Below are 19068 nucleotides of genomic sequence, written 5' to 3' on the forward strand. Positions count from 1 at the left end.
ATTTATGTAGTTTATTGTAAAAAATTCGGTCACAGTCCCTATTATCACTGTTACATTGCATTTATGGCTTTTATTTTGGTGATTTCGAAAACGTTTTTTTGGTTTTCGCCATGTTTTTGTTTATTGTAGTACGGAGTTAGACTGATGGCCTTAATCTTAGTTATCTTGTGGTTGTTGTTGTTGTTGTTGACTTGCATCCCACTGGGATTTTTGCACACAGCGTTGGTGTACGGTGCTATTTCAGGAATATTTTGATGTTTTTTTCCTGGATTTTCTGTTTGCACAGTCACATAATCACTTTAAGATGTTTTCTTGTTCATGTTTTTGTTTGTTGCGGTTGCACCCGATTCAAGAGCCGAATGGCTCACAGGGCTATACCAAATAAATGAAATGAAATAAATGAAAATGAACGAGAACCTGCGGCTCTTTGGCTGCCACCTTGTAGCTCTTTGGCTGGCCCGTTGCAGGCAGCCGTTTAAAAAAAACACCCGTAAATCTTAAACATAACTTAACGTAAAGATGATTGCTTAAATATGGCAGGGAATGGGTTGCTATGGAAGGTCTTGGTGGCAACAAAATGTACAATCAAACTGTATTGTTAAAGAATAAGGGGGGGGGGAACGAAATAGACGCAGTTTATTCCATCACCTATCTTGTTTATTTAAGTCAGAATGTGTGTTGTCATCTGTTGTATACCGACTGTGTTTGTGTACGTGTACAAGTGGATCTGCGTGTGATGCGGCTCTCGAACTAGTTTAACACACACAAAAAAACATTTATTTCGTATGAGAGTTGTAGGCCATACAGATTATCATCATCTTACAATTGCTATCATATCTCTCTATGTATATCGCTGTTTACACCAACGACACAGAGAGTAAATGCATCCCAAGCATCAGTTTCTTGTAGTATTAGCTGGCTTCTCTGCCTAGTGGCTCAGTGCCCCCGAGATTATCAGTTTAACTTCCTTTAATATTGCATGACGCTGTAATTGCCCAAAAATCCAGGCACGCTTAAACCTCCAAAGATGTCGCTCATATGTGCATGGGTAGCCCTCCATACTGGGTCTCTAATTAACCACCACTGACTGAAAAACAATTATTAAGTGGGATGACAACACCAAACCACCGTCAATGATGGTGTCACATCAGGCTGGCAATTCCACATTCCACATCATATTTAACAATTATATTCTTAGCCAAAGTAATACCACGAATCTTAATGGCACAATAATATAATGACCTGTTATGGAATGGCATTACTAATTTGGCCAAGGAAGATGTTTGTTTCTGGTCACTTAACGTGTTTGGCCTTTGGGCCCCCATGCTCAGAGCACAAGTTTAAAAATAATGATAAAATATTCATACTGGTAGGAACGAAGTTGTAAACTGAGTGTACCATCCTGCAATAGATTAATGTCTCCGTCCGTCCGTCCCCTTTCAATACTTTAACGAAGTAAAATCTCGTGCTGTTGGATGTAATAAAATTGCGCAAAATTCCAATGTTCCTACCAGCCCACCCTGCAGGGACCTGTTATATAATTACTCATGTGGGTTGGCACCCTCAGCCACTCTCACAACCACTCCCCCATCCCTGGCAGCCAAACCAGTTTGTCTTGACATGATGGGACGTGCCTGTCTCACCTTAAAACAAGAGACCATACCTTTAAATAATATACACATTGAAAAAAACGTACTTTATTTTACCACCAAAAATAATTCCTCAGTTAGAAACACCACAAAAATGTTTACCACTTGCATTACAGGTAAGCACAATCCTAATACCGTTTTAAGGATTGCACAGAAATCAATTCAAACGTCGACACAAGAAAATGTGACCATTACCGGGATGGGAACCTGTTTTCACAGTCCAATAACCAGTGATAAAAAAACACCCCGAGGCTAGCAAACCGGTGCTTGTCCTTACTGCTTCCTGGAGGACCCTGTTTTACTTCTTAGCAGTAATGAAATGGATGTCACTGCTTTTAATAATGAAATAACTACCAATGTAATGAATGGACACTGAAAGTGGGTGACAGTAAAATTAAGTCAACAGAGCAAAAAAGCGCGACAGTAAATGGGTCTGAAAGAAGGATGAGTATGCCAAACAAAAAAAATACATAGAACTCTGTAAAGCCAATAGGAAAAGAATGGGAATGGAAATCAAAGAACAACAACAGTGAAGGAAGATATAATAATGGAAGCATGAACAAATACATGGCTATGATTTGTAAATCAAGTTATAGCTCTTAGCTAGATGGAAGTAAAACACAATAGAAAAAAATAATGGGTGCATTCTATGCAGATCACTTCGGTACAAAAACCATATAGCCCAAAAAACAGAACTTTTCAGATGAACAGGAGAGGCTTCCAGACGTCACATCTGAAGTAAACTCTGCCCTTTCACAGTATGACAGATTAACTGTGGACATACTCAGAGAAACGGGGCCAACTATTAAATCAACACTAACAGTATTTACGGAATATATGGGAGCTTTTTCAGGAGAAGAAACGGATGAGGAGAAAGCTATCAACACGTGGAGAAAATTTGAAAATAAATCGCAACGTAACAATGTTGTGAAATAGTACAGTTTACAATCAGGGAATATGTACGCGCTGTTGCCTATGTATCAGAAAGGTGGCCAAGTGACAGATGAAATGGAACAGAATCTCTAAAGTATGCAAAGTGCTGACAGATACACACTTGGAATGACACTGAGAAACAGTAAAGTGAACACATGGGTCAAAACAAAGGAAAATTCGAGACATCAAATTGACTGTTCAGCAAAATAAGTGTGCTTGTGCAGGACACATTACAAAGATAGAATGATAGCCGATGGCCGTGGCCTGTAATGGAGTGGCATCCAAAGAGAACCCGCCTGAGAGGAGCGACCGCTATAGAGATGGAAGGTTGGCTCGTGTGCAGATGCAAGATGGATTGTGGTATCACACGGTCGTGAGCGAAGAGCGAAGGGCAATGGCATGGAGAGGCCTTCATCCATGACTTATGATGTAACGTGCATGCTCATACTGTGGAGTGAAGAAGACTGTACAAAAATGAGAAACGCTACAAATGAGAGGGTTAAAAAAGAAACAAAAATAAGAATTGAGGCTTGATTTGGACTGTGATGCCAAATTGTGGCAATTCAATCACTCACTTGGGTGGTGAATCGTTATGTGTTAAGTGCAAGACAAAGCCAAAGATCCCCCTGTATAGCCTTAATAGACTTGGTGAAAGTTCTGTAAGCGAGCACCTATGAATGCTGGCACAGCACATGAGGAGGGTAGCCAGCACCACAGCCGGCCGCCTTTGTCTTCCTTAGTGGAGACTTTTACACATCGCACCAGGCACTCATTAAGGCTGAGTTGACCTAGGGGAGGCCCAGGACCAGTTCAGATAATCGTCACTGGTGTTGTTCGTGAGCGGGAATCGAACTTGGGTCACTGGGTTCGTAGCACAGCACGCTAACCACTACACAAGGTGTGTGTACCAATTACACACACATCTATACATGTGTAGTGACATAAATAGAGTCACTATTGCGTTTAGCGCCAGCTACTGTCACAAGAGTGGAACTGGACGTCCTGAGCCTCTCTCTGGCACCAGAGTAGGTATGGCATGGAAGCGGGCCTTAGGGGCATGTGTTCTGGTGACCGTCAGAGAGAGGGCAAGTAAGGACGTGACAGTCTGGATGAACCCGAGAGGGCACGTTACCGGGACAGGGTAGCGAGGGGGTCCAAAGGGTGGCTTGAGGGACACGTGGTGCTTTATCGACAACCTTCTGGTAAGTTCCAGAAGGGGGCGTGGCCGAAGGCGGTGCGAGGTCACGCTCGGGAGCATAAAAGGGAGGTCCCGAAGGCAATCGCGGCTGTCTTCTGGAATCAACCCACCGTGCTACGTCTCTTCGGTCTTCGCTCTTCAGTCTTCGGTCGTTACGCTCAGCTTCGTGGGTCAGGCAGTGCGTTACTGACTGACCCGGTTATGTAGTTACCCGTTGTGGTCTGAGTTACTCGTGGTAGTCACCACCTATGTTGTTATCCCATACGTTTATGCAGTTATCCTGTTGGGGTATTAGAATAAATGTGTTGCCTCCCAGTTCAAGTGTGAGCCTCCGTAAAACCCACTACACATGCATACACAACAACAACCGCCATTCCCCACTCGGTGGCGGGGACGTCACCATTGGGCTTGTGCCATGCAAAGTGCACTTTAAGGCCACGTGAAGTGTCGACCGCCCGCTGGCAGGTCAGGGGACAGACCCAGGTGCCATGGATTGACTGACTGAGATGACTGGCTGGTGCATCGCCTGATGAAGCTAGTTTTCCCCCCAACTGTCACAGTTGTTAACGTTGTGGTGAGCAGTGTCATGGCGGGAGGACCAATTTCAAATGACCATTCCCCTTATGGCATGTGTAGCCACCACAGCAGCCAAAGGGGGTTCCGGATGGGTGTGAGGCGCTGGTAACCCTTACACCTTGAACCTAAGTACTACTAAACTATGTAAAAAAATTAACATCCATACAACAACAACCGCCATTCGCCACTAAGTGGCGGTGACATGACCACGATGCTTGTGCCAGGCTATGTGCACCTTGAGGCCAGGGTGCACATAGCTTGGCTCTGGACAGGTGCGAGGGGCACCCGTCCAGAGCCAGGCTACTAAACCACGACCGAATTTTTTTTTTACATCCATACACACACACATGCACACACATGCATACACGTTTCCATTGCCCAACAGAATGTGGCTTTTATTTTTTACTTGATTTGGGTTCTGAGGCTACTTAAGCAGAGAGATGAGGGCTTAGCCATAGTGCACGTATCCAATCATAACCCACACGGTCCGGGAATGAATGCTTTAAAATGTTCAAGGCAAGCTCTGGTGAGGCGTGATTCATAGGGACGAATTGAGTCATCCATAGAGATGTTGGCGCCACGCTGTTTTCACACACCATCTGGTTAACCGTAGCCAAGTCGCGACTTTTAATATTTTATTTCTCCCTCCAATATTGCATCGTTTACAAATGTGTGTGTTCTATTTTTAAGTCTTCCGTGAACATATTTTACATTATTGAGATCCCCCCTTTGCTTTGTGGTAAGGACAGACCTTTATATTGAGGAGACGTTGCGGGTTCAGTCGGAATGCATCTGCAATGTAGTGGAACTTTGTATAGCTTTAAGATGTGAACTAATTAACAAAAGTTGCCTGAGAAGTACATTTAATATTTTGGGCTTCCCAATAAATGGGGCCATTTAAATGTACAATGTTTAATAGGGCTTGCTAATTAACTACCAGATTGTTTAACGAAGACATTTGAGCAAGTTTTATATTAAGCTTGCAAAAATGGTTTGCCGTTTTGAATGACCAAATAGTTGGTTATCAGTTACAATAACAGTTTAATTAAAGATACAAATTTTGTCTAGCAATCTCTAGGCCTTCTGAACCAATGTTTTTTTAGCAGCATTCGTTAGGGGGATATTGTTATTGGGCAACCCGGCATCATTGGTCTTCAATAAAGGACACGGTCTGCTGATAAAAATCAGAAAAGTCGAATCTGGTACAGACTTGATTACTTCGTCAAATGCTGCTGGAAAACGTTGATTCAGAAGGCCGATTCCCTGATCCATCCTTAACGGTAGCGTATACAATGGATTTTACATACAGATATACCCTACAACAACAACCGCCATTCGCTACTACGTGACTGTGACATCACCACGACGCTTGTGCCAGGCTATGTGCAAGTTGAGGCCACGTGAAGTGTCGAACGCCTGCTGGCAGGAGGTCACCGGGCAGACCCAGGTGCCACAGGTCGACTGACTGACTGGCTGATGCACAACCTGTGCCCCCTACTGTGACAACTTGCTGTGCTTTAGCCACCCGGTGCTCCGCTCGTTGTTGTGAATGTCGCTCCTCCGCCCTCCGTTGTTGTTGGAGGGTGACTGCCTACAACTGCCCAATAGCGTCCTTCACGAGTCTCCTCCACAGAGGCTGATCTTGACACCGCTGGTACCAGTCATCGGCAAGTCCACTCAGCTCCACATCCTCCTGTGCCACATCACTCCATCTCTTTTCTATCCCGTGACGCGTCCATTTAGCCCCATCGATCCGGCTGAACAAAAGCTGTTTAGGCATGCGGTGGCTGGGCATGCGGGCTACATGACCCAGCCAATGCAGTCTTGTCTGCTGGCGGAGCTCACGGACAGGACTTTTTCCAGATCTTTCAAGGATTTGTGAGCTCCTCACACAATCCAGCCAAGTTAAACCCAGGATGGATCATAGGCAGGCCAGCCTAAATGTTTCTAACCGGCGAAGATGTTCTATTAAGGGGGTCCACGTTTCGCAAGTGTAGAAAAGGGAGGGAATGACTGTGGCCGAAAAGACCTGAAGCTTCGTGCGGAGTGACAGACCAGGTAGCTTCACACAGCATTATGCAACCGATGAAAAGATAATGCCGCTCGACTGATTCGGAGTGAGACCTCTGCTGTCAAACCGGAGCCAGTCATGAGCACACTGCCCAGGTATGGGAAACTCTCCACTCTCTCCACAACTGCCCTATCACCAATTGGGAGTTGTGGGGGTGGAGTGTCCGATGGTAGAAAATACTCAGGCAGGTGCTTAGTTTTGGTGGGGCTGATGGTAAGGCCCCACCTCTTAGTGGCAAGCTCCAGGTTCAGCAGCAGCAATTACCAGATCATTGGCATACATAACATGGTTGAGCAATAGGGAGCCATCCCTTGACTGCACCTGGGCATCGATCAGCCTCCCATTGTATCTGTACCAGATGGAAATTCCTCCGGTACAGCCAATGGCGAAGCCAGGATTTCCAGGTAGGGGGGGGCAACACCTCCAACAATGAAAAATGATAGGAGTTGTTAGTAAGTAAGGACTTGTCCCTTGCTTTTTATTCGACGCATGTAAGGCGATGGCGCAGCCGTCGATCGAGGGTCGAATTCGAACCGCGTTGTGTGATCGGCATGGCGCTCGCTGAAGGTGAATGCCTTCAGGGAAGTCGTGTACTGTATACGCAACTGCGAATAATTCTGAGTCACTTATAACTGCTTTGCCGTTAATTATTGCCAATTATGGACTCAGACTATTGTCCTATCATCTCAAAGAGTCCCTGGCACATAATATGCTACACAGTGGCATATTATATATCGATTGGATCATTCGGGGGGCACGTGCCACCCCCCCCCCCCCCCCCACTGGCTCTGCCAGTGGGTACAGCTATTGAAGGCTTCACGAACTACGTGGTCGAAATAGATGTAAAATAATGTGGCCAGAGGCCATCCCTGTCGCACCCCAAGGTGAACAGGGAATGGCTCCGACTTCCGGCCACATAGTTTTACCCGGGCCCGCTCACCATCATTAATGTCCTTAATGATCGTGAGCAGAGGGTCAGGGACTCCGAAAGCATGAAGAATAACCCAGAGCCCAGGCCTACTGATGGTATCATAGGCCTTGACTAGGTCAATAAAGCAGAGATGTACTGTAGGTCTACACACAGACGCATACACGCACAAAGATAGATATACACGTATGTATACATACAGGGAGGTGCAGATGTCTTGTGACCCCCCCCCCAATTAATTGAACCCGAATATTTTTGTTCCTTTGCATGTTAATGTATATGTTAAATAAACCTTATTTTTAAAAATATATAAAGTTTTAGAGAATTAAATGGGGGGGTCACAAGACATCTTGACCACCCTGTAGAGCCACACAAATTCACATGTGCATACAAGACAAGACGGCTACCCCATTCTGGGTATGCCTGTCATGTCACCTGCACCTATCCTCTATGTGTTGTGGCTGCTCGTGCTAAGAATGCACCACAGCACGGCTTTAACCCTTTTCTTCTCATCATAAGCCCTCCCGCGGCAACTCTGCTTTCCTTATTTCCATATCAAATCAATTTTATTGTTGTTTACATAGGTGGCGTCTTTCTGGCATCTGCCAATCAAAGCGCCATCATCACATTCATACTCAACATAAAATTAGAACAATTAAAACAATCAAAGACAAATTCATACATATTTACATACTATCTCCATAAATCCAGTTGTTTGTTTTTTTTCCCTTCACCATCCTGAATTATCACCATACTAACAAGGCATGTCATGATTGACCGCCCCTGCAATTCAATATGATAATATAATTATGAAAAACCTATTATCATATTGTGGCACTTGCAAAGGAGGTCCCATGATGATAATATAAGTACGTATTTATCGATATAGGAAAGCCATACTAGGTAAAAGCGCTTCATAGCTCATCGGATTCCTCCAGGATAAATAAAATAAATATTCTAATTCTGACATATTATGTGTTTAGGTAGGGAAGAAAACCAGAAAAACTGGAGGAAATCCATGCAGAACTGGGGAACAATATACAAACTCCACACCGAGTAAGGAATTAAGCCCATGCTTGCTTGCTGCTTGGCACGTGTTGCCACTGTGCCATATTGATGCCCGAATGAATGGCATAATTTGGGGTAATAATTAAATGCAAGAATCAGTTACATTTATTTTGGCCGTCTCATTTGGATTGCTTCTCATTACTCCGTTCTTGTTTGGTGTCTTGTTTGCTCCATTTTTCTCTCTCCGATTTTTCACCACGTTTTATCCACCAGTATTATAACTTTATAAATACATTTTTATTTTGCTTTTATCCACACATACATACATAACGACACGTAAATACCAGTCTGTCATATTGTATTACACAGGCCCCTTCACACGCTCACACGTGGACAACCTATGCATTAAGACCCCAAGTTCAAATGACTCATCTGCATCAGAGAGTGACACGGGAACAGCATTTGAATTCCATTGGGTCCCGTCATAATTTTTCTCATCCCATCCCAACCCATAACCTTGATTGGGGAAAAAAAATGTTATTACTATCATATCCCCTCCTGTCAGAACGTTTCCGTCATCCAATCCCGTCCCCCGAGCTTCTGAGACCACGCATGCAGAGAGCGTTTGAGACAGGCACCGGCATAGCATAGGTTATTGAAATATTAAACAAAACATTTATTGTGATAAATATTCAACTAAACATAAAAGGAACCCCCTTGGCGGTGGTGAACAAGCGCAAATCAAAACCTCACAACATTAATTTGTAACACTGCATTATCACATAATATATGCACCAGGTCTGACGTTTCAGGCTATGGTCATCTTTCAGAACCCATCCTGCAGGGAGACAGGATTACAGTTTGAGATCACACTGCACTTTCAGGCCATGAAAACTGCAATATGTGAAAAGTTGCTAAACTAACTGGTTTTAATTAACTTTCCATTAATAATTTAGGTAAATTGCAAATGGTTTGCATGTATTTAATACATTTATTGTGATTATTTTATTGTGTCTATTCATGTAAATCTGACAATCGTTGAAATGTATTCAAATGTCCCAGTATTCTCAGGGCCAGAGTGTAAAATGTAAACTTCAAACTATAACTCACCATCTCCCTAAGCCTGCTCTCTCTCTCTCTCCTCTTTATAGAACAACCACTGCCCCAAAAATATCGACTTTTCTGTACTAAGCCAATGCCATCGTCATCATCATCATGGGCATCACCATTCGCTTCCCTTGTTCCCAGGGGGCCCATTTACGTTCAGGCAACCGTGAGACCCATCGAAAGTTACTAACCTTACTCCCGTGAACGTCATTTCAAATCACCACCAGTTACCGTTTCTATTCAAGTGATAATTCCCATGGGATTCCCTCATCCCCGCACAAATTTACTTTGACAGCACCCACCATTCCTCCACCTACCACTGACAAACTACTGGATATTTAACAGCAATCTTGCTAATAGGCACCCTTTGAATACAACAAAGACAAAGATCCTCCGTATAGCCTGAAACCGACTTTTGTGGCAAGTGCTGTTAGCGAGCACATTTGAAGGCAGACACGGCACACGAGGAGGTGGGGGGCCTGCACCATGGCCGGCCGCATTTGTCTCCCAAGTGGCGATGTTTATACATCTCACCTGGTACTTATTTCAGGCTAAGTCGGCCTAGGGCAGTCCCAGGACCGATTCAGAAAATCGTCAGTGGCGTTGGCCATAAGCGGGAATCGAACTCAGGTGGCCGAGTTCGTATGGCAGCACGCTAAAGACTGAGTCACCGTTCCCCACATACATACACACATAGATATGCTATAAACCAGGTAGGTCTCTTGAAAAATATACGTTTTGTCTCAGTGGGGTAAGTATCGTAAGAGGGCACATATAAAGGCTCGCAGAACGCACTAGGGGGTGGCGTGGCCACCACCATGCTCTGCTGCTGCCTTTATCTCCACACAGTGATGATGTTTACACAATGAACCAGGTAAACATGTATGGCTGAGTCGACCTGGGGGGGGGTCATTTTCTTCTCGCCCCACTGATGCCATCAATGTCCAAAATTATCCCTCTCAATTCTGTCTTCAGTTCGACGCGTTTTGATCTTCCAGACGGAGCAAATATCAAGTTGAGGCGTCCTGTTTTTACCCAGTAATTCTTACCATACCCTACTCCTCCACCTACTCTGTTTGCTCGTGTGGTTGGTTGGCCCTTACGTTTTCCCGTAATTCTGTCCTCAATGAACCTTGTGCACAATTTAAAAATGTACAATCTGAGCCTGATGCGTAATCCTTTAAGTCCGTTTCAACACCGTGTTTCAATAGAAGAACGAGTGAGGCATCATTTCACAACTGAGGTATTTCATTGCTTTGTAAACGGTCAATCCAACAGTTGGTCCCGCTTCTTGGATGACGCATGCGGCAATGGTTACTTCATGAAATGTAACATCTGGGACCTCCGCATTCTCACTTGAAATTTTCTTAGGTCTTGAGCTATTGAATGTTTTTTGTAGCTTTAGAAACCTGTCTATAATTCCTCTACTCCTGTAGTTGTATGATTCCGTTTTGAGCATTTACCATGGTTCTTCTATTCGCAATTTACCAATCACCTGCCTTTTACCTGTGATTATACTCCTATTATTGTGACACCTTCAATCACCCTTTGTGTTGCTTTCTCTGTACAGAGTTCAGTGTTTGCTATGCTTTGTTGATTTTTTCGTTCTATTTCATCTCACCGTTTCGTCAACATGTATTTGCTGTGGGTTCAGGCGACCAGTTCTCAAGTTCTCTGCATTTTAAATGTCCCCCCTCCCCTATCCACCTTCAGTTGCACTGCCTGTACCAATATTAGTTTTCTCATTACGTAAAGTGGTGGTCTCCATTGAATCACAAGATAAATACCCAGACAACGCTTCCTTCCCAGAACCGTCTTTTCCCATTGCAAAAAAGAATAAAGTATTTCTCACAACCCACAGCCGCTCAGCCTTCTGGGAGTGCGTCATTTCAGTCGGCACTGCTTCAAGACAAGCAAATTCTTGACCACGTTTCGACAGTGACTCAGCAGTCAGACTTTGCTTGAATCTATGCTGGTCAAACGCCGATTATTACAAGCGACAACCCTCCCCACATTTGACTTCTACGGGCATTTTTATCTGTTGCGTGAAACCGGTGTAACTTCGCCCACCCTCCTGAGCTGGGTTTCCAATGTAAACTCTTTGTTCTTGTCCGTAATTAGCTTTGACCTCTGCCAAGTGTAACGTGCATCTCACCAGCCTGCATTTACTAGGGATGAGAGACATCTCAAGACTTCAATGACAATGCGGGGTATGTTTATTCGTTCGTTAGAATCAAGTCAATTTCATTTTACATTTCTCCATTTTGGGCACCGTGTCCCATTTTTTTTTAAGAAACACAAATACATATACTGTACGTTAATTGGCCTAAAACATTAATATAAAGAGGACTACGAAGCTTGGGCAATTGTTGGCGCCCTCTCACTGCGTAGCTGCCTTCCCGCTTGTCTGTGATTCCTCAGCGATTGTGAGAATGCAATATGAACGATCGACGCTATAACAAAAAGAACCATATATACACACACGATCTACACAAACACAGTGCATACGTAAACACATGCTGTGCATACACATACCGATATATAAATACCCACGCACTCACAGTACATACATATAAGGAATCATCAGCCATGGTCAATACACCGCTGGATGAAGTCCTCCCCCAACCCGTCACACGCACGCACGCGCACACAAAAGAAACTACGCGCACCAAGGCAGGCAGGCAGGCATTCTGTTTGGGTTGTTAGGGTGGCACACCCTCCACAACACGCGCTCTGTGAGCAGCGTGCCTCCTCCGTGACGTCGGAGCCGACCTACGGGAAGGGGTCAGCGCCGCCTCCCCATCTCTGACGCACGTGCGCAGGTGTCGTGACGTGCCTCCCCCGCACATGTGCAGCGCTCCGCGGGGTGCCCGTGTGTAACGTAAGGCTTGCTGCTGTAGTAACAGCTGAGCCAAACTTACCCAAGGGGGGGGGGGGTGTTTTTTCACGTGGCGAGAGTTTTAAACAACACAACAGTCAATAGAGACTGGCTATTCTGTTATAGACTTTGTAATGTGTCTCTGCAATACGCGTACTCTAGTCTGTACAGAGTGAACTTTTCGGACCGCCACCACCACCCCCCCTGGTCTTATAGATCCACCTCTAGACCCATGTAGTGAAGTGTCTCTGAAAAAATGCAGCAAAGGATTTATTTTTTACCAGGTAAGGCCCACTGAGCTATATGGCTGTTTTTCAGAAGTGACCTGGCCACAAATGATAGCTCAAAGAAGTGGCTTATCGTCTTGTGGAAATTTATAGCAGCCAAATACTCTAAACGCGTGTTTCTAAATGTGGAGGGGAAAACCGGAGGACCCAGAGAAAAATCCACGCAACCAAGGGGAGAGTGACATGCAAACTCCAAATATAGAGGCATCAGGGTTGGGATCGAATTCACAACCTCTTGTATATCAAGCGAGGTAGTTAACATCTCGCTACTGTGGCACCCAGAATGTCCACATAGACTGCGTGTGATGTGTCTCCACGATCAAACGGGCATGGGGTGGTGGCGTTCATTTTCTCTGTCGACCTTGATCCAAAGGTGGAAATTCCGCAATCCTATGGCGAGATCTCTTTTAGAACAACCGCTATTGCCCCAGAAAGTGGTACCATTGATTTTAACGACACTGCAATCTTGATCGAGGGCTTTAAGCTTTGGCTCAATGTTTGGCTCAGTGTGTATGACATAAACCCCATGAGGGAGAGAGACAGAGATCAAAACTCAAATATGAAATCTCAGCAATGCTGGCTCAGTGTCTCTCACGTGGGCATTGTGAACTATTTGATATATAGACATCCAGACTCAGGGCTCCGATGTAGGTTTTCAGTAATGCTGACTCAATGTCTCTGACATTTCCATTATGAACTCGACATGGCCTCTAATGAACCGCGCCTTGTAGAGAAATACCGAGACTCAGGCAGGCCTCGAACCCAGGTTACAAGTGTTGCTGGCTCAATATCTCGGACGTGACCGTTGCGAGCCTGCCGTAGCCAATACACACTCGCCACATAGAGACGCATGCGCACGCAGATATGTAGCCGCGTTAAGCCACGAATGACCAAGTGGGATGCGCCTTCTTGAATGTTAGTGCGACAGCGACGACACCGACCCCCAGGGTTGGGACGGAGACACTGAGCAGTGCTGGACTCGGGGTCCGACTCCCGAGAGACGGACGCGTAAACAGAAGCACACAAGTCGCATTAAGACGCCACAAAGAATGTCAGAAAATATGACATATGGACGGCAGCCCTTCACATTTTGTGCAAACAAACCACCCAGCCCCCAAGGCTCAAACCCAGGGTTTCCACAGTGCTCGCTCACTTCGGCGTCCCCAACATAGCCACGCTGAAGCTGATACGGCCATTACGAACCTTTTGCAAGTTATACATGAAAAGAAAGACGTCACTTTGTCGAACACTCAATGTATTTAATGACAACATCGATTAACACCAATGGATCAGAATTAAATCATCGATGTGTGTTATATGTTTTCAAAGATTTTTTTTAAAATAGAAAAAATTAAATTACAGTATATGAATACTATAGCAAACAATCGCATAATCAACAGGCCCAAGGCTGTGTGTTACAGGATGAACAATGGACAGTAATATTCTTGGTTCTTTCGGTAAAGTCACGCAGAAGGGAAACGATAAAATATAAAACAATACAATTCTCACGACGTTTCGACTGCAACACAAGCAATCATCAGGTGTGAAAACCACAAGAACATTTTCTTGCTGTGGTTTTCACACCTGATGATGATTGCTTGTGTTGCTTGTGTTGCAGTCGAAACGTCGTGAGAATTTTATTGTTTCCCCTTCTACGTGACTTTACCGAAAGAACCAAGAATATGAATCCCTGCAGTCACGAAAGCTTTCAATCAAAATTTAATGGACAGTAAACTTATGTATAGTGTTCAGAATATGAACTTTAATAAGCCTATCTGTAATATGTAGACTGCACCTGTCAACGACGTTTGGAGAGGAACAATATGTTTCATCAATGAGTTTTGAAATGATTGTGGCCACAGGATATTCCGTATAATTTCCCCTTTTTCGGCGTGAAAAGCACAACATCTGGAGGAAAAACATCGATGTTCCGACGTTATTGGGGGATAAACATCGATGTCAAAACATCAATGTATCGGAGCCAAAGCATCGATGTTTCCGATGTATCCATGTTTTTTTTTGTTGCTTATCCCTAAGAGGGAGCATGGAAAACAAAACCCTCTCCTTAACGCCGCCGTCAAAACGAGGAAACTGCGAAGGCTTGGCTATAGCATTAGGATGAGGGGCACCACGGTGGCTAGGAGATGTTAACTCCCTCGCCTGGTATACAGGAGCCATGGGTTCGATCCCGACCGTGTGACGCCTGTTGTATACTTGGAGTTTTAACGTCTCTCACCCCGTGGTCCCATGGATTTTTCTCTGGGTCCTGCGGATTTTCCCTCCACATTTAGAAACGTGCGTTTAGCGTAGTTGGCTGCTACAGTATAAGTTTCCACATGATAAGCCAATTTGTTGGGCTGTCATTTGTGGCCAGGTCGTTTCTGAAAAACGCGATATATCTCAGTGGCCCTTACCTCATGGAATAGTTTAAATTTAAAAAAAAATCTAGTTTAAATAAGAGCAGCAGCCTCTCTAATAAGAGAGGTACTTCAGGGAGCTGTCAAAGGAAACAGGAAGAGAGGGAGGAAATACAACAGAAGGCATGGTTCGAAAACATCAAGCAATTGGGACTGGAACAACACCAATTCCCACAGGTCACAAAACAACAGCGCACGTGGTGGAGGATGCTGATGGCTGAGTACATCCTGAAGGGCAGCAGCACCCCGATCATCGAATCAGCCACTGGAATGGTAGTCAGCAGCAGCAGTTAAAGAGAGAGAGACAGCGCAAGACAACCTCAAACCCAGGACTCGAATTCAGGCCCCTCAAACAGTTTTGTTGGAGCAGTGTCTCTCTGACACGGCCATTATGAACCGTATGTGAGAGTGAACGATAAAAGCACCGTCGTGAATAGACATGATATTTCAGAAAAAATGTGCGGAGTGTATTGACGCGTTTCTGTAAATGAAGCACATTCTTACCAAGCCCCTTTTGCCTGTGGCATAAGAAACGCGACCTTTAAGCCAGTGTTAAACATCTTCACCCTGGTAAGGTGCTTATTTTGGGCTAGGTCAGGTTGGAAGGGCCTCAACTTCAGAGTCATGAAATGTGCATACAGCGATGGTTTTGTGCATCAATGCGTTCCTACCTCGTTAAATACATATGTATTTTTGTGTACGCACGCAATACGCGGATGCGCGCTTGCACATGTACAGGTGTACACCCATACACACGTTTACGTACTCTACACGAATATTCATGAACAAAGACATATCCCCCATCTCGCCTTAACATACTGTTGGGCTAGTCCTGTTAGCGAAAATCAATGAAGGCCTGCACGGCACCACGAGGGGGTGGGTTGCCAGCACCACGCCCGGCTGCCTTTTCCTCCCCATTGGCAATGTTTACACACCACACCAGGTACTCATTTGAGGCCGAGTTGACCGATGGGAGGCCCAGGACTGGTTAAGATAATCGTCACAGGTGTTGGCCGTGAGTGGGAATCTAACTCGGATCGCCAGGTTCGTAGAGCGGCACGATAACCACTACGCCACCGCTCCCCACACACAAGACACATTTATTGCAAAGCAACTCAAGTTAGATTCCCGGTCGTGGCTGACATCTGTAACGAGTGATATCAGAACCGTTCCTGGGCCGCTCACCTTCACCAATCTGAATCGAGCAGTGTGGTGAAGTATGATCAGACATCCCCACGTTGGGGCGGGTAAAGGGAGGTGCTTCATCTAGTAGTCCTGAATCATCATAAACGCAGGGTCAGGAACCCTCCCCTATCTTATCCTGATCCACTTCCATGTTTCATCAATTTGATCCCGGGCCGCCTTCGAAGACTGCCCTTTTCTTGCGAATGGCAGCAATATATTTATAAGCTAAATTGCCCAATGTCAAGGTCTTCTATAGCCACGACAAGAGGGATTCAGGAAAGAGTTCGTGTAATCTTTAGGTGCCGACAATACTCTGTGCCACTCCGCCAGATATTTCCCATTACTCGGCGAACTTATTGCTTGTGACTTTTGTTTCCCTTGTCTTCATCTTGAGCCTCAATCTGCAGTTTTGCTTATCAAGCTCATTTCCATTAATTGTTATGACTGACATAATGAATGACTCTAATGAGAATAGGTTTTCCCCTTTTTTCTGGCAACAAAACCGGTGTTAAGATGTTAAAACACCCGAGCATGCATTGTCAGAGCATGTTTTTTGTTGTTTGCATTCTGACCACAAGTATTGTGGTTAATGCAGACATGATTCCTTGTAAAAGGTTTCAGTTTGGTGTTTTAACATCTTAACGGCTGTTTTGTTGCCAGAAAAAAGGGGAAAACCTATTCTCATATTTTGGTACCGGCAAAGGAGTTCCCATGATGAATAACTCTAATGTTACATGAGGCTTTCATATGGCCAATGATGGGAAACTGTTGGAGATTCAGTTCTAAGCGATTTAGGTATATTTTGGGGCAGTGGGAAATTATAGGGTCCGTGATTTGGTGTTTGTGGCCGCATTCACTCACGTGCACACACATGGGATAATAATGTTATAATACCTATATTATCATTACTATGCCATTATAAGGGAAGTCAGACAAGGAGACGTGCTTTCACAAAAGTGCCTCAGCCAGATGGGCACCACGGTGGCAAGACGTCAACAACCTCGCCTGGTGTACAGGAGTTGTGGGTTCAATCCCGAACCTGACACCTGACGCCTGTATATTTGTAGTTTACATGTTCTCCCTCTGGTCGCGTGGATTTTTCTCCCTGTCCAGCGTTTTCCCCTATAATTTAGAAACATGCATTTAGAGTATTTGGCTGCTATAATTTTCCACATGATAAGCCACTTCATTGGGCTATAATTTTTGGCCAGGTCAATTATGAAAAAGTGCTATATAGCTCAGTGGGCCTTACCCGTTAAAATAAAAATAAAGTTTAGTTTAAATAGTTTTAGTTTATATATGTGAAGTTGCCACGCAAGGCCATTCTCACACAATTGCCACCCTCGCTCAGCAGATCCCTGATCTCAGGCTCCGAATCGCTCTTCGCAACTCGTCAGCAGATGGCAGATCAGCCAGCCACTCACAGGGGATGGCTACTTTGTACAATCATTGAGGCTGCATAACCCTCGCAAAGTCAGCCACCCCTTGCGCCCATGTAATTTGGGCTAAGGGTGCTCCTCTGACCCCAAGACCTCACAAATATACTCAGTAAATCTGCAAATCCAACCCTGGGTATTTGAGATCAGGTTGTTGATTTTTCCACCGGATGACAATAGGGAAGACACTGGGAGTAACACTTTTGATGATGTAAAAAAGTCTTCTGTTCTCGTGGGCTACTGAAGTAGTTTACCATCTCTTCAGCAACCTACGACGACCATTCATCCTTGCAGTGCTAAACGGCTCTCCGGACCTACGAGCAAAGGTTGCAGAAATTATCCTAATTTCAGAGTGTGGGAAGGGAAGGTTGTATTTGGTCAAAGGAGCACCGTAACTTTTTTTTATCAGCTAGTTGGAACGCTTAGTCTATTAGCGAGGGTCCCTTGTCTGGTCCGAGTACCTATGGCAGCTGCTTGTGCAACAGTCCTAAAATCTCATTAATTGCCCCTCAATATCAGGAGCAGAGGGTAGTTTCCAAGCCCATCTGCAAATGAACAAATTCTTGCTTACAACCTTCAGTATACATCTGAGAATAGGCTTTGTGGGTTTCAATTGCGTCTAGGTGGATGCCTGCTGCTACCGTGAAAGAATGGCAGGCTCAGGTGACCAGTTAACAGTCAGTGGACAGATCAGCTCCACAGGAGGGTTTAGTTTCAAGGACAGGGCTTCATATTTGCTGCTCAGCCACTATATATGTGTATAGTCCAGTCGATATTTGTATACACGCACCTATCTAGTTATACATATGCAGGAGAAGTAGTAGAGCTTAATTGCCATGAAAAGAGATCAATCAGACCCAGAAGTCTCGTTTTTAAAAGGAGACCTGGTTTCAACAAACACGGCAAAGCGACACTATTTCAAAATGTTTAAACAAAACTCAATAATGTGCAAGCACGCACGCACCTACACACATATACGTATTTACACCCACATACACACACAGCTAAACAATCACACACACACGCCTCTATTCGAAATAAGTACGTACAAACTATATGAATCCACTCACAAATCAATAGATATAGAATCTTGATTTGAAGCTTTCGTGGCTGCAGGAATCCATACTCTTTGGTTCTTTCGGTAAAGTCACGTAGGTAGAAACAAATATATATTTGTTTTATTTTATTTTTCTACCTACGTGACTTTACCGAAAGAACCAAAGAGTATGAATAGATATATGATGTACATATTCACACACACACACATCTATATTCCCACATTTGTCACGCACATAACCCAGATGGCCCATACGATAGAGGCAATGGGTTTATTTCACCTGCTGGTTAAATAAAGAATTCTGACGAACTGACATATGGGAACGTACACGTGTACAC

Source organism: Petromyzon marinus, chromosome 1 (genome assembly GCF_048934315.1).
Source record: "Petromyzon marinus isolate PM22_M1 ecotype Great Lakes invasive population chromosome 1, UKy_Petmar_22M1.pri1.0, whole genome shotgun sequence".
Classification (NCBI taxonomy): Eukaryota; Metazoa; Chordata; class Hyperoartia; order Petromyzontiformes; family Petromyzontidae; genus Petromyzon; species Petromyzon marinus.